This window comes from Desmodus rotundus, chromosome 2 (genome assembly GCF_022682495.2).
Source record: "Desmodus rotundus isolate HL8 chromosome 2, HLdesRot8A.1, whole genome shotgun sequence".
Classification (NCBI taxonomy): domain Eukaryota; kingdom Metazoa; phylum Chordata; class Mammalia; order Chiroptera; family Phyllostomidae; genus Desmodus; species Desmodus rotundus.
This window is the reverse complement of record NC_071388.1, coordinates 133,211,839-133,229,673: the sequence shown is the minus strand read 5'-3', so window position 1 is coordinate 133,229,673 and position 17,835 is coordinate 133,211,839. Positions and strand designations below refer to the sequence as shown.

Sequence of the window (17,835 nt, the reverse complement as noted above, 5' to 3'; positions counted from 1 at the left end):
GTCGATCATCTTATGGAGGAAGAATATGGCTCAAATAGTCACTAAAGTGAGATATATTTACAAAGTGTAATGCATGTTAAAAAGGAAAGTGAAAGATTTTGATGGGAATATAAGAATTTGAGATTCAGATTGGTGAAGCAGTAGGAACGATCTATGTGATATTCCTTAAGCACAGACCTAAAGGAATGCAACGAATTATTTTAAAAGGGGTAGGAGGTAAGAGGAGTCTGAGCAGAAGAATCATCTTGTACAAAACCCTTGGTTAAGAGAGAGCAGCCATACATTTAAGGAAATGAAAGAAAGCTACTATGTTGGATGCACAGAATACAGTGAAAGACTAGTAAGGTATAAGCCTGGGGAAGTAGCAAATGTCAGTTAATGCAGGCTTAATGAACTTCCTCAGAATTTAGATTTCCAATTGCTGGGGGTTTTTCTTGTTAATTGCACATTCAGGAGAACATCACTGAAAGGGTTTTAAATAGTGAAGGCCATGGTCCAATGTGCAAATTCAAAAATTATTCTGGCATGATGGCTGCTGTCTAAAGAACGATTCCAAGAGGGGCAAGTTTGCAGTACGATCAGTTATCAGTTCTCGGACAATTGCACTAGTTCAAGTATAAGATAATGATGACGCGAACCAAAGAGAGAGAGTTGAAGAACAATGGGTGAAACTGAGTTATAGCTCAGGAAAAATATTATGGTAGGGAGAAGGCAATATTATAGAATACTGTTCCTCCAACTTATTGTCTGTGGGACATGAGAAAATTATTCAAAACTTAGCTATTCAGTACCTCAATAATTCTTCTATATGGTGAGGATAATGCTATTTCTTTCTTTCTTTCTTTTTTAAAGAACTAATTGGCTTTATTAAGCAATTCATGAGTAGGCAGCATCCCATAAAACAAGTGGAAGGGTGCCCCACACTATTTCTTTCTTGTTATCTATACAGATATATAGTAGCCAACTGTTGATCTCCAAAAGACCAACAGAAAAAAAAAAAAAACATTTTGATCTAGGAAAACTTAGTACTTTAGTAGACTTAACTGAGGTAAGGGAGAACATCACCTTGATAGATATTAGTATTTTCTCAAGAGCCATAACAGAAGCAGATATTTATATCATTTTAGGGAACAGAACAAATTGAATGATTTTAAGGAGGGTTTTGCAAGTTGAGAAACTGGTTTGGATTGGACAGATTTTATGATTTCACAGCTTTGCTTTGATGGGTGAAACATGGTAAAGGACTTCTTTGATGAGTACAGTTACTCGAGTTATATGTACTATTAGAATAGACTCACAGTCTACCTTCCAGGAACAAGCAGCTAGATTTTGTTGTTGTTTTGTTATTATTGTTTAGCACTTGTATGAGGAAATTATGTCCATTCAAGAATTGTTTAACTTGTGAACAGATAGTGTTTCTGAATCCTCATAAGATATTCATATTCAGGATTTGGGAAGGAAAAATTAGAATCCATTGGGATTCTTGGGGCTCCTTGAAAACATAAGTTATTCTTATTATTCATAATATTTATTTGATTTTAATAATAAATAGTGAAATATTTTTCTGTGATAGGCTACATTAATTTTTTCAGTTTTTTTAATCTTCATCCAGGACATGCGTATTGATTTTTGTGGGAGGGGAAAGGACAGAGAAGGAGATGGAGAGAAACACTGTTGTGAGAGAGAAACATTGCTCAGTTGTCTTTTCTACGCACACTGACCAGGGACAGAACCTACAATGCAGGGATGTGCCTTAAACGGGAAGTGAACATGTGACGTTTTGGTTTGTGGTATGATGCCTCCCAACCAACCAACTGAGTCACACCAGTCAGGGCGAGAGTATTTTTTTAATATGTAATCATAAGTGCATTATTTATTACTAAAATGAACCAACACATTGGGAGAAAGCTGTATATTTTATAACATTGATCTCTATCTAATATAGAAATCACATAAAAAGGGGAATATTAAAACAAAATAAATGCCAAATAATAATAATTTTAGAAGTTAAAAACAATAAGCAAATATTTAATGTTTAAATATTGTTATTCTTAAAATAAAATTTCAGAGCACACAGGCCTTATTATTGCCTTCAAGTTTGGTGTTAGTGTACATGTTGCTTCAAGTACATTCACTTTATTTGTGACTATGAATATATTTTGTCTGCATGACCAGATTTTGATTCGCTGTTAAAATTAACATTGCTTTTCTTAATGCAGATATTAAATCAGTTTTGACTGCACATCAGAGCACCGTCCAACACCATCCACATCTGCTCCTTCTTGAGTCTCTTCTATTAAGTAGTTACAATTAGCTGTAAAGCACATATCCAAATGCAGGGAGTCTCCAGTAAATACAGTTGGGTAGTATGACAATAATTTTACACTGTTTTCCTAGCCAGGGTAATAGCACTGCACAGAATAACATTTTAAAATTACCTAATTGAGGACTTCTTTTGCTTCTAAAACTTTTTTTCTTTGAGTACTAGTGACAGAATTGATTGAAAATGTACAATGCTTTTAGACATATAAATATTTATTTTATTTATAATAATGACTTACTATTAGACAGAACCAAGAAAATACACTTACAATAGAGCAACAATGGCTACAAGCAAGACCAAGTGATTAGATCATGACCAAACCCTCTTCCCCAAAATACCCAGCCTTATCCTCAACTCTGTTGATAATGCATCCAGTTTTTGTTTGCTATGGGACATCAGTGGATTATGGTGAACTATTCTATGTCTATTGTTAGGTTTTAATTCTTACAGAAAAATTATAATACTGCAACAGTTTTCCTAATTCCTTGAATTATATTTGGAAATTAGAATTTGGAAAAACATTTAAACGTCCAGAGAAATAACAGAGGAATTTGTGCATGTAAATGCTAGTCACAGAAAAGCCACTTGACTCATACTACTATTTAAAACAGGTTTTATGATTATAATTTTTATTTCTAAAAGTTGATGAATATCAAGCACTTAAAATAGCAGCTCAAAAATAATGCTCAATAATTTTATCTGTAATTATTAGTATTGCACAGCTATTTGAATGAAGTGTTCACTTAATGAGAGAAGGGTCTGGTTGGGAAACAGAGGGGAGGGGAGAAGTACAGTTTGGGTGTTCAGTTTAAAATGTAGGGTACTCAAGAAGAGGAAGAAGGATGTGAGTCTGAGCTATAAAAAGACTAATGGGTATATATAAATATTACTGATATGTAGATAGTATTTTTTTCTCAAAAAGTTTGTTGAATTTATTTGCTTGATTAATAATGGTCCTAGCAAAAATTACTTAACCAAGAATAATAAGACAATTGTATTGAAGTACTAAATTTTAAAAATCAGTGACACCTTGATAGAAATTAGAGTTCTCGTACACACACACACACACACACACACACACCTCCAGTATTGCCAGCAAATATAAAATGAATGTAATATGACCAATAGGACAGCAAGAAGGCTTATTTATTTTTTTAATTTTTATTTACTTTTTACTTATTTTTATTTTATTGATTATGCTATTACAGCGTTCTCATTTTTTCTCTCCTTTATCCCCCTCTGTCCTGTACCCCTCTTTGATCCAGCATTCCCCTCCTGTAGTTCATGTCCATGGTCATATATATAAGTTCTATGGCTTCTCCATTTCCTATACTATTCTTAACCTCCCCTTGTCTATTTTGTGCCTACCAATTATGTTTATTCTCTGTATTTTTTCTGCATTTTCCACCTTCCGCTCCCCACTGATAACCTTCCATGTGATCTGTATTCATGTGATTCTGTTCCTATTCTAGTTGTTTGCTTAGTCCATTTTTATTTTTAGTTTCACTTGTTGATAATTTGTTGTCACTATACTGTTCGTAGTTTTGATCTTCTTCTTACATAAGTCCCTTTAAAATTTCATATAATAAGGGCTTGGTGATGATGAATTCCTTGAACTTGACCTTATCTGGGCAGCACTTTATCGGCCCTTCCAATCTAAATGATATCTTTGCTGGATAGAGTAATCTAGGTGGTAGGTGCTTGCCTTTCATGACTTGGAATACTTCTTTCCAGCCCCCTCTTGCCTGAAAGGTTTCTTTTGAAAAATCAACTGATAGTCTTATGGGAACTTCCTTGTAGACAAATCTCTCCTTTCTCTTGCTGCTTTTAAGATTCTCTCCTTCTCTTTAATCTTGGGTAATGTAATTATGATGCGTCTTGGTGTGTTTCTCTTTGTATCCAACTTCTTTGGGATTCTCTGAACTGCATGGACTTGCATGTCTATTTCCTTTGCCAGATTGTGGAAAACTTATTTCATTATTTTTCCAAATAAGTTTTCAATTTCTTGCTTTTTCTCCTCTCCTCCTGTCATCCCTATGATTTGGATGTTGGAATGTTTAAAGATGCCCTGGAGGTTCCTAAACCTCTTCTCATTTTATTGAATTCTTTTTTCTTCACTTTGTTCCAATTGAATGTTTATTTATCCATCCTGCTCCAAATTGTTGATTTGAGTCCCAGTTCGTTTCCCTTCACTGTTGGTTCCCTGTACATTTCTGTTCATTTCACTTTGCATAGCCTTCACTTCTTCCTTTTTATACAACCATAGTCAATCACATCTGTGAGCATCCTGATAACCAGTAATTTGAAGTCTGCATCTCATAGGTTGTCTGTCTCCTCATCACTTAGTTCTTTTTCTGGAGTTTTGTCCTGTTCTTTCATTTGGGCTATATTTCTTTGTCTCAGAGAAACTACTACATATAAGGTGTGAAGGTTAGGTGTTTGCCAGGGCAGGGCAACCCACTTCTCTTCGTTGTGGTGCTGTATGTTGGGGAGGGGTCAGAGAGGAACAATGCCACTTGCTTGATTCTCACCCCTCTTTCAGTCACTTCCCTCACTTCCCACAACTGGATTGTGCCTTTTCAGGTGCTGATTCCCAGGTGGGTGGGATTGTATATGTTCTAGGACCCTGTGGGCCTCTCCAATGGACTCTCCTGTGACACTGGGAGTTTCTCCTGCTGCCACAATCCCCACAGGCTTTTAGAGCTAGAGATTTTGAGCCTTTAGTTTCCCATGCTGGAACCCTGGGTTTCACAGTCTGTCTTGCTCCCCAGCTGTTCCTCCCAATGTATCCACATACGAATGTGGGATATCTCAGTCCACCAGCTGCTGCCTTGTTGTATGCCCTCTCTGCATGGCTGCCCATCTCTGCCACTCCCACCAGTCTGGGTGAATGCTTCTTTAACTCTTTGGTTGTTGGATTTCCATACGGTTGGATTTTATGGCAGTTCTGCTTTTTTGTTTTAAATTGGTTGTTATCCTTCTTTTGGTTGTGCAAGGAACAAAGTATATCTACCTCTGCCTCCATCTTGGCCTGAGGCCACTTTTACATCTTTATATTTGACATCTGACCATATTTTCAGTTACCATAATATTATCTCTTCAGATTTGAAAAAAAAATCGTATGCTCCTTTCTATAACAAAGCTTTTCTTATACAAAAATCAAATATTGGTCAAGTCACAACAGTGCAATAGGTAGAGGATAAAAAGAACACATCAAACAAGTGCTAAGGATAAATACTAATTAGGAGGAGGAGAGGACAAAGCCCTCATGGGGGGTTTGTTTCCATTACAATCACCTTGACTGTGTGTCTTCACAGCCATGAGAGCTGCCCTACCTCATAGCCATTTATTTGGGCAGAGTATGACTGAACAAAGGTACCCAAAGCCCAGTCTCCTAGACCCTAGATGATGGCAGTGGCAAAAACAAGAAAACAGGGACAACAGAGACAACAGAGATCACAGCTATCATTAAAAGGATTTTTTTTTCTATTGCTGAATCTTATCAATTTGGGAGTCTATCAGCAGAGTTACTGAGAATGTGAATAATTGGAAACATTTTTAACAACACATGTATGGCTGGTTCCAAGCCATTTTATTCCAAGCAAGCAACCTAAGTCATTCTTGTTTTTTTAGTAATTATTTTAGAGAGAGAAGCAAGGTGAAAGAGGAGAGAGAGAGAGAGAGAGAGAGAAAGATATTGATTTGCTGTTCTCCTTATTTATGCATTCATTGTATAATTCCTGTGAGTGCCCTGACTGGGTATCAAACCCACACCATTGCTGTAATGAGACAACAACTCCAACCAACTTAGCTGCTTGGCCAGGGCTGTCATTCTGTTTTAAATGGGAGAGTCACAGAGATTTCTGGTTTGAGAAACAGATCCTGCTATGACTCATTATCTTGGTAGGATTGCCTAATGTAGTAGGTGTCCTGTAGGGTCCAGTGGCACAGACTACCTATCACCCAAGCTGGGTACTCAAGGTGTGCCATTTGTGTGGGCTAAGTACACCTTCTTTTTGTAGTTGAGCCTTGATTGCTGCTGGCAGATCAATGAGAGGGATTTACCCTAGACAGTTAGTTGCAAGGACTGGCTGTGACCACTTACCACCAACTTCCACCCTCTGTGGAGTGTCAGCTGTGCAGGGGCAGGGCAGTGGTGCTCTGACGTGGTCTATAGCTGTCCAGTGGTTGCACTGGCTTTTGGGTATCCTGGGTGGTATAGGCCAAGGTCAGCCCCCACTTGTGTTCTGGCCAGGGCCACACTGTATGAGCTTTAAATCAATCTGAAATAGCTGCTATGTATGCTGAGCTTGGAGATTCCCAAGCAAAGCCAAGCTGTGAGTCTAGGCTGGCTGCTGCAAGTACTAGACCTAGGGCCACTTTACAAGAGTTATGGGGGGTGGGGCTTACTAAGGCTGGATATTGCTTGTTTGATAGGATTTAGGAAGTTGTGAAGCATGAGCTAAGACCAGCCATTCACATGGAAAACTCACTATTAACAGCAGGTGGGATGGAGTCCCAGAGGATGTCCAAGGTGGGACAAGCAGTGTTAGCCAGGTTGATGGAGTCTCAGGTATGGCACTCACCTTCTGGCTCTGTATATCTGTCAGGGGAGGGTTCGAAAAAGGGACAATGTTCTCTCCCATCTTTCTATCTGGGAGAAAGCTATCCCCCAGCTCTTGCCTTGATGCCAGACACTTTAGTTCCTCCCTGTATGCTACTGGTGCCTTTCAAGCTACTACCCCAGTGCTGGAGCTCAGAGGGAGTGAGTCTGAATAAGTCTATGGGTGGATTCTTTAGGGGGAACTGCTTTGGACTCCAAAGGTTTCCCCCACTGACTAAATTTCCACTGGTTTTTGTAGCCAGAAGTTATGGGGACTTATTTTCCTGGACCTGGAACCCTGGGCAGGGAAGTTGGTCTGGGACTGAGACTTCTTGCTCCTGAGATAATCCCTAATTTTTATCCACCACATGTGAATGTGGGACAAGCCTATTCTGAATCTCTGGCAATTCTACTAGTCTGGGTGGATGTGGTTTCTTTAGTTCCATAGTTGTCAGACTTTCATTCAACTCAATTTATGATAGTTCTGTATGATGACTATTCTATATTTTAGTTGTAATTTTGATGTTGTTTTATGCAGATGCAAGCTGTGTTTTCCTATATTGCCATCCGTACCTACTATATAGAAACAAACACAGGGAGGATACTAAAATGAGGAAACAAAGAAACATGACCCAAATTAAAGAGCAGATCAAAACTCCATGAAAAGAACTAGATAATTGGGGACCCTGGCTGGTGTGGCTTAGTGGATTTAGTGCCAGACTATGAACCAAAGGGTTGATGGTTTGATTCCCGGATGGGCACATGCTTGGGTTGAGAAGCAGGTCCCCACTGGGGTGCACTTCAGAGGCAGCCACACATTGATGTTTTCCTCATTTTTTCTCCCTCCCTCTCTCTCAAAATAAATAAATAAAATCTTTAAAAAATAAAAAAGGAACTAAACAAATGGGAGATAAGCAATCTATCAGATGCAGAGTTCAAAACATTGATTATAAGGATGTTCAAGGAACTTAGTGAGGACCTCAGCAGCATAAAAAAAATCCAGGCAGAAATGAAGAATACACTAATGGAAAGAAAGGGCAATTTACAAGGAAACAATAATACAGTGTATGAAGCTAAGAATCAAATCAGCGATTTGCAACATAAGGGAGCAAAAAACAACCAATCATAACAACAAGAAGTAAAAGGAATAAAAAAAAATGAGGATAGTGTAAGCAGCCTCTGGAACAACTTCAAGCCTTCCTATATTCCCCTCATAGGAGGAGAAGGAGAAGACAAAGAGCAAGAAATTGGAAATCTATTTGAAAACAAATCATGAAAGAAAACTTCCCAAATTTGGGGAAGGAAATAGACATGCTAGTCCAGGAAGCACAGAGGATCCTAAACAAAATGGATACAAAAGTCAAAGATAAGGAGTGAATCTTAAAAACAGCAAAAAAAAAAAAAAAAAGCAATTAGTTACCTACAGGAGAATTCCCATACGACTGTCAAATGATTTCTCAAAACTTTGCTGGTGAGAAGGGATTGACAAGAAATATTCAAAGTCATGAAAAGCAGGGACTTACAGCCAAGGTTGCTCTACCCAGCAAAGATGTCATTTAGAATCGAGGGGCTGATAAAGAGCTTCCCAGACAACTGAGTCCATCATCACCAAACCGTTATTATATGAAATGTTAAAGGGACTCATTTAAGAAAAAGAAGAAGATCAAAAGTATGCACAATAAAATGGCAATAAATACATATTTATCCACACTTGATCTAAAAATACAAACTTAGCAAACAAGAAGAGAGACAGAATCATGTATACAGAGACCGTTACGAAGGCTGCCAGATGGGAGGGAGTTGTGGGAGAATGGGTGAAGAGGTGAGGGGATTAAGAAGTACAAATAGGTAGTTATAGAATAACTATGAGGATATAAAGTATGATATAGGAAATGGAGTAGCCAAAGAACTTATACACATGACCCATGGGCATGGATGGACAATGGTGTGGGGATTGCCTGATGGAATGGGGAGTGCTGGGTGAAAGGGGGCAAAGGGAAAAAATTGGAGCAACTGTAATAGCAATCAATAACATATAATTTAAAAAGAGAAAGAAGCACATCCTTTATATGGATTCCTTATTTCAAGGTGGCTGCTATGGACCAACCCAATGAAAAACATCTGCTGATCACTGGCAGTGAGGACTGGGTGAAGCCAGAGGAGTGAAGTGGTATCTCTTCCACACAGGATCAGGCTGGCATGTGGGCTCCACAGGCAACTCTGACTGTGACCAAGAGGGCCAGTCTTGTGACTCAGGCTCAAGGATTGTGGTTTAGGACTATCAAAGGAAAGGGTGACAAGGATAGATTAAGGTAACTCCTGTAAAACCCATTCCAGCTAGTCAGGAAACATGAGGCAGATCTCCATGATATAATCTGTGCCAAATATGTAAAAAAAAGTACAAGAAAGTGTGACCAGCTAAGCAGTGACTCTGGAAGGTGAGACTGTGGAGACCCACAAGGCAGGAACCATGTTCACCTTGTTTGGTTTCTCTCCTTGAACAAGAGAAAAGATCCTGGTTCTGCCATAATAATAAAGCAAAGATGACTTTTGGTTTAAAAAAAAAGCCACTTTAGAGTTAAAAAACATTTTAAATTAACAAAGAAAATTAATTTTTTAAATAATCTGACTATCTGGAAACCTCGTTTGTCCCCTACAATCCCATGATGCATCCACTGCTTTGTCCTTCTTTGTAACTTGAGCCCGATGCAAAGTCATACGCGTAAAAGAAGGATGCACCTCTGAAAAGACATATTACAGAATGTACAGCAGAGTTGTGCACCCTGACTCTCAGGATTTCAGTAAGATACACATTTCTTGTTAGTTCTGGAAGATTCCATGACTCATGGAATGTTCAGATAAGCATCTCCTTCCTGTGTCTACTTGGGGAGAGCTTGACCTGTTCATTGCCAGCCTTTGGCTGCTCCTTAGCTGATTTGGTCTCTGAGGCACCATCTTCAGGCATCCTTATGACAGCCAGTACCTCTCAGGGTCCTCCTGTTCCTGTGTCTGTGGCTCAGGCTTGGCTCTCTGTACAAGGAGCAGATGGAGATGCATGAAAAGTTGGGTTATGGTGTCTAGCTCTTCTCGATTACTTGATTCAGATGATTGTTCTTTAGTTATAGCACTTCACTCTGCCTCTGTAAATCTTCCAAGATAATGTGAAGCTTCTCTACATCTTTACTCTCACTTGCACTTTCAAAGAGAAGCGTTCTCAGTCTCACTTTGACCATGTTGCCAAAATTCAACAATCCCAGCTCTGAGGTGTTCAATCTCTTTTTCTGAAGCAAACTCTGGGCACAGAAACGGCTTTATGGCTAGAAGCTCCTCCTGTTCTTTCAAGATATCATTCTCCTGGACAAGGAGAATATTCTTAACTTCATTATTTTCATTCATTTCTACAATATTTGGGAAACAAGCTTTTGAAAGACTGGCTATCTCTTGTGCAATCACACTCTTTTCACTTTTATCAGTTTTCTTTTAAGGGCTGCCTTCTTTGTACTTCCTATAACCTGTCTATAACCTGTTACTCCCCCCTGCAGATGTTGATGTAAGCAATTCAAAAGAAACTCCTGTTCTCTGATCTCCCCCCTGGTTCTCTTCTGGGTCTATGGTAGTGTAGGCATAGTGGTCATGTTAGATCAGTGATGAGGTTTCATCTTTTGCTTTAGTGTCATATTGCTAAAGAGCCCTTGCACACGTGTGAAAAACACAATAGGGCACCACTAATAATCTGAACGACTGGGCTGAGCATTATGGAAATGTTCTGTATATTCATTTTTGTGTCCAGGTCCTTCATGATAACATGGTCCATATGCACAACCAGTCAGGAAACCAGAACAGTTACATTTTGGCAATTGTTTCAGTAAGGACTGGAATTCCTTCACTTTCTTACTTTCTGTGCTTCTCCCACAAGCCTCTTCAAAGTGAGGCCAAAGCTCTTTGGTAAGCAGATTTTCCAGAAGGTCTGCAAATACTGCTTCAGCAAACTGGCTACAGTGTTAGGCTCATGTTCTTCCAAATTTGTAGACTGCTGTCTTGTCATAGGTTGCTTTCAGCTCATCTACCTTTGATTTTATTCCTGAAGCTCTGGAGATGCCTTCATACTTCATGCCACACTTCTCTACATAATCTACGTGTTCATGGAAAGCTGCAGGAAGTTGAATGTCATCATATGCCATGGTCCTCTCTGCTTCATCAGCCAAAGGAATTCTAAAAAATACATTTGAGATTCAGAACATCAATCTGAGGCACCTCTGGCTCCTGAGCTGGCATCTTTTTCTTCTTTTCCTTCCACTATTTAACATCAGGTGCTGTCTTTTAACGTCTTCTCTTTATGTTTTTATTCTTTGTGCTTTTCTTATTTATGCTTTTCTTTTTTGGATTTCTCTTATATTTTAAAATCTTTCTTTCCCTCCCTCCCTCCCTTCCTTCCTTCCTCCCTTCCTTCCTTCCTTCCTTCCTTCCTTCCTTCCTTCCTTCCTTCCTCCCTCCCTCCCTCCCTTCCTCCCTCCCTCCCTTCCTTCTTCCCTTCCTCCCTTCCTCCCTTCCTTTCTTCTTTATTTTTTTAAGAAAAGCCAGGTTTCTTGAAAACATGAATTCTCTTGGATCTCTTCATTTTGGAATGACTTCCAGCTTCATCTCCAGAGCTATCTGCCTGAAAGGCAATGTATCTTCAGTCCTTTTTCCCTTTTTCTTAAACTTTCCTTTTTTCTTAGCATAGTGTTTTTAATTATCAGACTCTATTATCGGGAGTCCCATGTATGCTATCATGAGGAGGTAAGAGGTGTCCCCGTTTTTGTGTATTCCAGGAAATTTAGTAGAGCTGCTCTCCTCAGAGGTGGCAGCCTGGGAAGACCAGTGTCACGTCCCTCCCTGTGGTGTTCACTGGGGCTGCTAAGTGGGGCCAGGAGCACTCGGCCATTCTGACTCTATTAGCAGACAGTGCAAAGGGCTTTCCTGTTACCTACCCATACACCTCTGTGCCAGTCCCCGTGCAACCACCTCCTCATGCTCACACTGCAGCCAGAGCCACTTTAGCTGCCTGTTTACAACGACTGGGATGGAAAAAGATGAGACCTGTAGATGGTATTTAAAGTCATGGATTAGGATAAAGTCACCTGTACAGATAGTACAATGTGAAGAGAAAAGAGAGGTTCAGGTACTGTATGGTCATCTGTCACATGTGTAGCTCCACAAGTACATTTTCGCATCTATGCTCTTTTAGCTTCCTGGAACAAAGGAGTTGCTTCTTAGTTTTCTTAATGCCAAGTTACCTGGGCTTGAAATTTTACTTGGCTTAGGTCCTAATAACCTGCCTAACTCTTACTCTTCTCTATCCTTATGCCTAAAACATTTGTCCTCACTTCTCAGCCAGGTCCTATTCCAATCTGATGGGATCCAGAAATTTGAGGTTAACTTTAAACATTGTTCCCTTTTCACACACGGTGCCTTGTTCCTGCACTAGGCAGTTCTGACCACCAGTAACAAACTGATTCCAGGCCCTATGTCCACGTGTTTTGGAAGCCCCACTTAACCTTGACTTTTCCTACTTTCCCTTTGTGTATTTCCCAGAATGCTTTATGATCACCTACCTTATTGTATCACCAATGTGATAACATTCTTTTCACACAGCAATTATTCTCGAAAGAAGACATTGAAGCATCAAGGAAAATATAAATGTATTTTGTGTTATTTTCTGTTTTAAATATTTCCCATAACTTATCTTTATTGGTCATGCAGAAATTTTATAGTGGAGCCACGAGAGTTGTATAGTAATTAAACTAATGTTTTATAATCAATTCATGGTATAATTTTGGACAAGTTACAATATCTCTATGATTTTAATTTGAAAATTAAATGTAATAATATTATCCTGGGGGCCTCCAACATATTGATAAAACAAAATGAAGCAAAATAAAAAAGTGAATATGCTTTACCAATTAAAATTGTTAAGTGAGTTAAATACTCCATTTGTAAAAGAAATTTATGAATATATTTTCAGAACCAAAATACTTTTTTCTTCTTAGTTTTTATATTTAATGGCATACATAATTACCTTTGTTTTTTGGGAAATGAAATAAATTTTTTAAGAACTCTGAGTGTTATGAATTATATGTGTTCCCCTCAAACTCATATATTGAAGCCTTAACCCCCAATGAGACTTTATTTGGAGACAGGACCTATGACACAGTACTTAAAGTTAAATGATGTCATAAGAGCGAGTGTCTGATCCAATAGGATTTGTGTCCTTTTAAGGCACTCTCTCTTTCACCACATACACACAAAAAAATAGGTCACATGATCACACAGAGAAAAAACAGCTATCTGCAAGTAAGGAAGAGAAATCTCACCCTGATGGACCTTGATCTGGGATTTGCAGCATCCCAATTTAAATGACATAAATTTCTGCCCCCAGCGGTGTGGCTCAGTTGGTTGGGTGTCATCCCGCAAAGTGAAAGGTTGCCTGTTGGAATCCCAGTCATGGCTCATGTCTGGGTTGTGTTCCCTGGTCAGGGTGCGTGGGAGAGGCAACTGATGGATATTTCTCTCTCACACTGATGTCTACTGCCCTCTCTTTCCCCCTTCCTTCCCCTCTCTCTAGAAGTAAATAAATACAATCTTTTCTGAAAGACAAATTTCTGTTGTTTAAACCATCCAACCGATACGATTTTGTTTTGTACAAGCTGATGAGACTAAGGCAGCTCAATTTGGTCAAAGCACTGAGTCATTACCACCCTTCGGTGTGCTTTTCAAATGTGGTTATATTTATCCTGTATCAGATTGGGCTTGCATTATATTTGTCATCACTGGAATATAATCGTTGAGGATAGAGCTATATCATACTCAAGTTTGTATATTCATTATAAAGTCCATTGTTTGGTATAGAAGATGCTCAGTAAACACAGCTCACAAAAACAACACAGTGTATGAGCTCTAGGTCTATTACCGAAGGAGAGTTTGCTTTGGCTTTTGTTTTATTTTGCTTTGTTTGCATCATGATGTTACGGGAGGAAATAGGTGTTTCAGTGGTGTTGCCAGGAAAAGAATTTCAGGGACACTCATGGAGGAGGAGTTATAAGCGATAGGGACAAGATTCATTAGAGTGGAAAGTGACAGCACACTCTCAGAGAGACGGGGACCAGACAAGCTGGAGGGCAACTACTGCCCTGGGGTCTTTGTTAAACTTCCTCATATTTCCTTGGGTTTGGGAAAGGCCAGGCTTTCATTCAAAGTACCCATTTTCTTTCCTGAATTTTCCCAGGTTTGTGCCCTCCCACTTTGTGCTCCTCAGTTTGGCTCCTACTGCGCATGCCTCATAGTTGTGCTCAGTCATTTGGCTTTTACTAGGAATACATTAGTGAAAGGAATTCCCTTGTTTTCTCTTCCCACATCCCCTTCCCCTGTTAGTAAGGCTGACTCCTACTCCCAACTCTGGAGGCTGACAGAAGAGCCATGTGTCCTTCCTTCCTGTCTGGTGAGTGTTTTGCTCTGGGTGGCAGGGTAATGGCAGTTACTCCCCAGGGTGGATATATAGCTGTTTTGTTTTGTTTTTTTCCCCGTACTTATCAGACTTAATTCCATGTCTGGTTCCATTCACTCCCTCCTCTTTTGTTTAGATCTAACGGCCTACTCCAGCAGTGATAATGCTGAGTCCACTTTTAAAGGATAACTTTTTGTTTGCTTATATGTTTTTATTCTTTTTGTTTTGCTGGTTTGATTACATAATTTTGCTGACAGTGGTTTAACATGAGCCACACATCATGGTGAGTTGGATTTGTTGCTATAAAAATTATATCTCAGAACATTATTCTTCACCAAGCTCTTGTCCAATAAATATTCTAGGTAATATGAAAGCACAAATTTCTGAATAAGTAACTACACCATCTTGGATACAAAGTTAAGAATCTAATTTGACAGAAGAGGAGAAGGATGAAGGGCCAATACTCAGACACACATGAATAAACCACGAAGTACCAGAATCCTGCAAAAGTATTCTAGATGCCAGAATGACAGAAGAATCAGGGACCAGTGCTGCATGAATATTACTGCCAGCAAGGAGAGCACATTAGAATATGAAAGTGGTCGTTCTCACTTTTTTAATAGGTTAGCTTCAGATATAGGTTTTTTGTTGATATTAGAAAATTTCAGTTTTAAATACAGAATTATATTATGAAAATTAGAAAAGATGCTGGTATATTTCATCTAAGCCAGGAAAAGGAAGGGAGGAAATAATTAGAGGAAGGGAGGAGAAAGGAGGAAAGAAAGGGGGGGGGGAGAAAGAAGGGGAAACAGGAAAGCTAAAAAACAGTTATTTTTTTTTACTGAAGAATCCCAGTTAATACATGTAGAACAAATTATAAAAATAGAATTACCATTAGAACTCCATAATGATATTGCAGCTGGTAAGTTCCAACAATGGCTACTAAAATTAATGGGTGAACACTTAAGCAAAAACAGGAAATTTGCAGTCTCAAATTATCTTCCCCAAAGAACTGAGTAATTACAATGGAAAAATAGTAACTTCACAGGTTGATTTTCACAGATACTCCCTTAGGGAAACTCTAAAGAGTAACATCGTCAGTGTAACATATAAACATTGTATTCTACTTAATATGATGTCCTGAGTAGGCCACTTCACCTCTGTGGAATTCCTCTACATAACCTAAAGGTAATGCAGAACCTAAACTTAAAGATGAGCTCAAATTGATGAACAGTACACAAAACAATTAACCAATATTCTCCCAAAGCATCGTTATCAGAAAGGAAGAGAAGAAATTAGTAATTATCACATATTGAAGAAAACTAAAGAGACATGAGAACTAAATGGAATCTGAATTGAATCCTGGACCAGAAAAAAAAATTTATTGGAAAAATAAAAATTGGTTCAACCTGAATATATTTTGGACTTTAGTTATAATAGTAAACCAATATGAATTTCTTTGTTAATTTCAACACATGTGCTTTGGTTTTTTAAGATGTTAAAAGGGAGAAGCTTAGTGAGAAAATAATTGTTTTCTCTTTTTACTATTCTAATTTCTATTTACTTGTGTTTCAGAAGAATATCGTTCTTCTCAGAGCAATTGTTGTAGCAAATCTCCCTTTACTCCTCATCTACTTGTTCTTACCCCATGAAACCAAAAAATCCAGAGGATCTTGTATATGTGACTCTGTGTGGTTGTAATTTGCCAAGTTAAGAGTTACTATATCAAGATCATAAAATGTTATAGCTCTAGTTCAAGCAAAAACTATAAAAAAAGAAGATATCATAGTATACATCATAGTATGCATGAAATTGCCTATTTAGAAAAAGAAATAGTAAAGTGATAATTGTTATGATGTTAAAATTTCTGAATAGAAATTGCCAAAATTTTCCAGTTGGTTTATCAATAAGGTTGCAATTTCCTTTGAGCCTGCACTATACTTCACGGTGCTTTCTGAGGATTTTATCTCTTTTATCTATTCTTGATGAAGCTGAATTTCTCAAGGAAGATTCAGTGGCTGGACAGCTAGTCTAATGCTGGTGCCCACATTCCATGAGGGGACCCGAGTTTAAGATGATCATCAAGGCCGTGAGGGAGAAGAGAAGAAGTGGAGAGGAGCTGCCAGTTCTGCCTAATTATTATAGAGAACTGTCTCTGCTCAGGCAAGGAGCCTAACCTACAGGGCTCTTGGTATCCAAGGGAGCTTAGAGACATATATCTCACACACACACACACACACACACACACACACACACACTTGCATCTTGCTAACTGTGCCTGCAAGTCACTGGCTCAAATCTAGAAATAGAGATTCAGCTACATTTCTAAACTCAGAGTACAATCCTTGAGTTGTGGTAACCTAGGAATAACCTTGGGAGGAATGTCTAGATATGAACTAAGGGACCAAATACTTGAGGAAAATAGAGTTTTGTAGATGGATCTGGGCTTTTGCTGAAGCCCCAGCACTGACTTGGTTTGCTTACTCCCTTCCAGGAACTCTATCCTAGAGCATATATAATTTGCCCTTAAAGTGGTTAAATAATTTCAGTTTCCCTTCTCTCTCTCTACATCCAAGTAATCTCTTAGTTTTGTAGCAAAAATGATACAGCAGTGGACCTTTCAGGCTTGAACACATTTTCCTGTTTTCTGAAGTCACCTTGAAAGAGAGTTGTTATTTTTTAATAATTTTGTTAATTTATAATGGTAATCTTAAGGGCTCTGTGGCTGAGATACAATGATGATGCACTTAATACATTAAGCCAGTTAATCAGCATTTCTATCTAAATATAAGAATATTATTTTAATTAATTCTCCTGAATGTATCAAGTAAGGAGGACTGGAGAAGAGATAAATGAAGTCTATAAAGATAACTACAAATTTTAAGTGGCTTAAACAAATTCTTCAATTTAAATTAATGTACTGGACTGATTGTACTTTATTGGGAAGAACTCACCTGTTGAATGGATGGATCCTTCTTTCACAATTCTTAAATGGGTCATCAGTTTTCAAACTATTTTTTCTCCAGGTGGTCCTAAAGAACATAAAAAGCAAACATGTATAATCACCTAATGGGAGATAAAAAATAAAAAAATCAGTTTTTCCTTCTTATTCCAAATGCCTTTCTCAATTATTCACGCCTACAATAATCATTGGAACTTCCATGCCAGATGTGTAATTGCTTACTTAAGGCAAAAAAAAAACCCTCAGCTGGAGCCTAATGTCACGTTCTCCCTGACTTTGATTGCAGTTGGGCTCTGTCCTAGAGCATGTTTTGTGTTGTGACAATGTTTGGCCCTGTGCCTGCTTTGTACTCCAGCTGCATGGGTCCTTAATCTTCCCTTGAAGTGCTCGTGTGCAGAAAACCTCAGCAGGACTCCAGTCCTGTTTCACTCACTGCTACTTGTTCCTGGGTGTGCCCCTGGGAT

At 38.6% G+C, this 17,835-nt stretch overlaps 1 pseudogene; it reads right to left on the bottom strand.

The window, feature by feature from the left end:
- Positions 1 to 9,780: 9,780 nt before the first annotated feature.
- LOC112313075 (ralA-binding protein 1 pseudogene) overlaps positions 9,781 to 17,835 on the bottom strand; it is a 100,444-nt pseudogene continuing 92,389 nt past the window's right edge.